Raw genomic sequence first — 5,659 nt, forward strand, 5'->3', positions numbered from 1 at the left:
CTAGAAAGATCAGAGAACACTAAATGGGATAAACACCCAAAAATCTACATCCAGGAATATCACATTTAAACTGCAGTAAACAAAACACAAAAAGAAAATCTTAATGGTAGAAGACAAAACAAAAACAAAAACACCTTACCTACAGAGGTACAAGGATAACAATTACAGTAGACTTCTTGTCAGAACTACATTAGCAAAAAGAGAGCAGTGAAATATTTAGTGTTGAAAGGAAAAAAAAAATCGTCAAACTAGAAGTCTATGTCCAGTGAAATTATTAAAAAAAAAAAAAAAAAAAAAAAAAAAAAAAAAAAAAAAAAAAAAAGTAGAACTAGACTTTTAATTTTACAGGTAAAATTTTGCAACTGTAGTCTACTTGCTAGGTTTATAAGTCTTGGTTGTTGTTTTCCTTGCCTTTGAGGGGAGGCTTTATACTTTAATCATCATTGAATCTCTGCATTTAACATGTATGATGTATAGTAGATAAACATGTTAACAATGATGATTCAAGTAAACTCCTACACTTTTTCAATTAAAGAAATTGAGGTTTAAGTGACTTTGGATCAAAGATCTCACAACTAAATTGTAGCAGAATCAGATAACACCCAGGTTTCTTCTCTCATGCCAAATTTTCCCTCCCACTTTCTCCTGCTGGACTAGTGTAGGTGCTCTATGAAACCAAGATGGAGTAATCTACAATGTACTACATTTTCTCACTGCTTTGTCCAAAGAGATTCTAATTTTGCTATATACTTTTTATAGAAAAACTTTTGGTGTGAATTTGGCTTTGTTTACATATAATTGTTCTAATCAGTTAGATTTGTCTAGGTTTTTTAATTAATTGTAATTTAACTCTAGGTTACAAGAGCATTCTCTTTCTCCAAAACTCCAAAAAGAGCTCTACGAAGGGCTCTTATGACATCCCAAAGTTCAGTGGAGGGAAGAAGTCCTTCTAGCAATGATAAGCATGTAATGAGTCGTCTGTCTAGCACATCTTCATTAGCAGTAAGTGATTTTGATTTAATGGGCTAAATGACTCCAAATTTATGAAGTTGGTGTGGAATTTGTTAACTTTTTAAAGATGGAAATATTAATATCTCCATCAATTTTTTGGATATATCTAAGCATCTGACCTCTTTACTGGGTTAGGTAACTGAGAAAACCTCACTTAATGAACTAGAGACTTACTTAATGTGTAGTTTGATATGAAATTTTATTGGGATTGAGTTGTAGGTCTCTAAGAAACATGTTTCAATCTGGCCTATCACTTTACTGATGTAAATAGCTATGGTTCTATTTATAGATTGGCTCCAGTAATATAGCAGAGACTGAGTTTTATTTCTTTCATTATTTCTGTGATGAATATATAATCTCTGAAGCTGTGAATATCAAAGGATGATATGGGTTCTAAATTCATGTATATATTTTTAAATGTTTCCTGAGCAATCCAAATTCCCAACAGTGTCAGAATTTTAGTCATTTAATTAATATTAAGGGCATTTCTAACATTTATTATTATCACTAAATAGTGATGTATCTGTCCTTTGTAAAAATTATTAACCTTACCTACTAAGGTTAAGAAAAGCAAGTGACTGTCACTTCTTAGCTGTATGTCCTTCAGCAAGTTTCCTATTCTCTCTTATCCCCATTTTTGCAGATGAGAGAAAAGAGGTTAATAGTACTTACCTATGGTGTTATTGTAGAGAGTAAATACACACACACACTCACGTATAATGTGATTTTGTACTCAAAGGCAGTTTGAGTAATGGTTAAGAGCATGAACTCTGGAACTCACATGTTCAAATCCCGGTTCTGCTATTTGCTAGCTGTGTGACTTTTGTCAGCTTATTAGAGATCTTCCTGTTTCAATTTCACTGTCTGTAAAATGAATCTAAAGTAGTAGTTGTAAGGATTAAATAAGTTAATATACACAAAGGGAGTGCTTTGGTGTTTTATAAATGGTTACCTTTAATTGTTAAAGTTTACACAGAAAAGGCACATAATGCTTAATAACTTATTTTTTTATAAAGCTAGTTAAGTCGTTAGTTAATATACATCAAAGGTTACAGCTAATATGAGTATGTTTATACAGAACTTTTAATCAAGATTAACCTTCCAGTGAGAGAGAAATTGTACTTAGTTGATGATATAAATTTTTGCAAAAAAATTTGATTAATGAAAAATATATTGAAATTGACAAAATTTAGCATTCATTTACTAAAATTGGACTGTAAGCTTTCTGAAGTCCAAAGTACTATCCCTTGTTTATTTCCTGCATTTATAGTAACTATTATAAACATTGCTTTTCAAATGAAGATAATTGGATTTAATAGAAGAATTTTGGAAAATTAATATATATTATTTATGGTTTTGTCAATTTTATGTAGACAACATAAATAAGAAGTACCTAAAATATCTTTAAGACGTTCATGTCCTCTTCTCAATTGCCTATTTCTGTTCTAACAGATTACCCATTCTGTTTCCACAAGCACTATAATTGGATTTACTAAGCATGGTTATGTTCAGCGCTCAAACTCTACTGGTGGGCGCTCTCAAAACTCCTGGTTTCGATCTATACGTCATTCTGCCTCACGAGCTAGTTTTTCAGAGATGCTAGAAGGAAATACTGAGTTTTCAAATTTCAAAAAAAGTTCTATCCAAGTCATCTTTGACATTTGTGAAGAATTAGGAGATATGCCAACCAGTAATGGAAACAAGCCTCGTGAAGTTTAATGTGAGCTTATTAGCTATTTGAAGTTTGCATTTGTGAAAAAAGAAAGTATTTTTCTCCACTGAATTACTTATTAGGTGGGTGGGGACTTTTGAATTCACGACTTTATAACTGCTTTGAATTCACAACATAGGCTTAATAGAGTTTCTTTGCTTATTGGCACATAAAGATATGTTTGCAAGGTAATTTACTTATAAGTCCAGAAAAAATCAGTCCCATTAGAGATTTTCTTATTTATGAAAATGATTATTTAAAAAATAGTAGTAATTGTCCTGTGAAGTGGATTTATATTACAGATCTGATTCTTAATCTTAGATTTATGACATTTATGTAAAATTTATGCTTTTAATATGGCAAATCGTAAAGGTTTTACCTGAGGAAAATGTAAACTATTATACTATCTACTTAAATCATTTCTTTGCTATCACTTGAGTGGTAATACTTTACCAACCTAGCTCTTTAAACACTTCATTTTATTTACTACCTAGTTGATGAGAACTTATAGCTAGCTACCTTGCTGGCTCTAAGTTTAGTTGCAGTTAGCCATTAATATCTGCTAAAATAAAACAGTACCTTTATAATTTGTTTTGATTTACACTCCCTCTTGAGTGTTTGGTATTCATGTCTATGTTTCTTTGTTATTAAAAATCTGATGATATTTAACTTTGACACTCTGAAACAATAAGTTTAGACAGCTTAGTATATTAATAATCTCTATTATCAGCACTGCTGTTTTGCTCAATTTTTACATGGAGCAAAATCATACATACACACAAACACAGACATATAAATATGGGTTGCATACATAATATAAAAACTCTTTCGTAGTTTATGACTTTTAATTTAGAAAATTATTTCCCACGAAGTAATTTTACTCCTCTTAATTCTGCTTTATGATTAAGTTAAGAAGAAACCACTAGGGTTTGTCTTTTTAAGCTCAAAACTTATACTCTAATTTATAATTTTAAAAAAACCTGAAACACTAAGCATATATCTGTTTCAACTGAGTTCATATGTAGTAAACTAGTCTATCCATTTGTTTCTTGTTTTCAGAATGCTAAAATAGTTTTAATTATGTGTTCTCCTCGCCCTTCCCCCTAATTTTATTTAAAGAGTTTAGATTTTTCAGATGTCTTGTTATGATAATTTGTAAAATGTAAAAATGACATGTATGATACTAAACTATATATTACAATTTTTAAAAGAAAAAATCTTAAATACACAATATTTTGTCTTCACAGGGTATCCCATCTCCTTCCCTTGTCAGCCTTCCTTCCTTCTTTGAAAGGAGAAGTCATACTTTAAGTAGATCTACAACTCATTTGATATGAAGCTTAAAAAAATCTTAATTTGTAGAAACTTTTAAACAACCTCATATTCAAATAAGAAACTGACTTAAATGGTACTTGTTGTTAGCACTTGGTGAACGCTGGAAAGAAGGTAACACTAAACTATGCCATTTTATTTTCTTCTTGAAAGAGTAAGATTAACCTCTTACATTTTTTGAGTTAATTCATGTAAAAAATTAGATTGATTTTGATGTAATTTTTCTTTGTTGAATGCAATTGAAGACCAATCATTTAAGTTATTCATAATATTAGTAACTTTGCCACGTGATGCAGTAAATAAATTTTATTGGCTGACGCCAAATACTGCTGTGAATCTCTTTGTATAGTGTCCATGAATGAATTTTTGGAAATAAATATCTGTGTATCTCAATTTGTTCAGAAATTAAGTGATACCACAGTACTTACTAGATAAAAACCTGCATAGATCTCTGAATAGTGGGTTCTTGGTCCACATGTGCTATTTAAAGTAGTTATTTAACTGCTCCTTTTGCAGTTTATTTTATAAATAAAGATACAGCATGTGGATTTTAAAAGATTTGCCACTATTAACAAGAATAACAGTTAAAGGAGATGGTTTCAAAATATGCTTGCAAATTGAGATAAGGGCAGAAAGATTAGAAAATAATGTATATTTTGCACAAACATGATACTGGTGTATACTTGTAGCTGTTTAAGGGACAATATACTTATGATGATTTTAGCCACTAGCAAATCTTGATTTAGTTTGATAGTGTGTGGAATTTTATTTTGAAGGATAAGACCATGGGGAAATTGTGGTAAAGATTGTTTATATTCTTTATGAAATAATTCTAAAGTTGGCTAACCTGCTGTAAAATACATAGATATGTGTATGGTCAAATTTTTATCATGGCCTCATAATTAAGTGTAAAACTGAAATACATTTATTTGCTTTTGTAAAATACTTTTCAAACCCTGATGTTATCTTTCACAGTAGTCTTTTTTTTTAAGTCAGTAATACAAATTAATCAAGTTCCTATGAATAAATGCATTTTTATTTCCTACCTGTTGAGGGAGTACTGCAAATGTTTAATTGTCACTTAACAATTTTCAGTTACCAGTTATAATAGTTTAACTGACTATATAGATTTTTTTCTATGCCACATATGTACCACTTTTAAATAGTAAATGGTCCTTTATTGCTATATTTTAAAAGCAGTTGTATTAGGAAGAACTTTGTAAATAAATACTTAAAACTCAAGTATATTTTATGTTTCATGTTTTAAACAGTTCTTTCAGACAAATTTTCATAAGCCAGTATGAATGCTTATATCAGCCTTTGCTCTGTTGTATATTTGCTTGCATATTTATTGCTTATTGCTTATTGCTTATTTAATACTTATTGCTATTAGTATTTGTAAGCATTATGTGTACTGGGCAATGTGTAAGTTAGGAGTCGTTAATCTAGAATCTACTTTGCAGAATGGAGGTAGTGAATCCTATGATAGTTTATATAAAAGTTTGTGTTTATGTGCATGTATGCATTTTTTCTGGCAGAAAATACACAACTTTTATCATTGTATTGGGATGGAGGGAGCTGTGGTTGCCTCCAAAGATGTGGGTT

At 30.2% G+C, this 5,659-nt stretch overlaps 1 long non-coding RNA gene across 1 annotated transcript; it reads left to right on the plus strand.

Moving 5' to 3' along the window:
* Nucleotides 1–286: 286 nt before the first annotated feature.
* Nucleotides 287–5,296, plus strand: LOC117312137 (uncharacterized). The gene is made up of 2 exons (XR_004526319.2): nucleotides 287–1,002; nucleotides 3,970–5,296. It is a non-coding gene; the product is annotated as an uncharacterized lncRNA (long non-coding RNA).
* Nucleotides 5,297–5,659: the final 363 nt, after the last annotated feature.

Source organism: Tursiops truncatus, chromosome 4, assembly GCF_011762595.2.
Source record: "Tursiops truncatus isolate mTurTru1 chromosome 4, mTurTru1.mat.Y, whole genome shotgun sequence".
Taxonomy (NCBI): Eukaryota; Metazoa; Chordata; class Mammalia; order Artiodactyla; family Delphinidae; genus Tursiops; species Tursiops truncatus.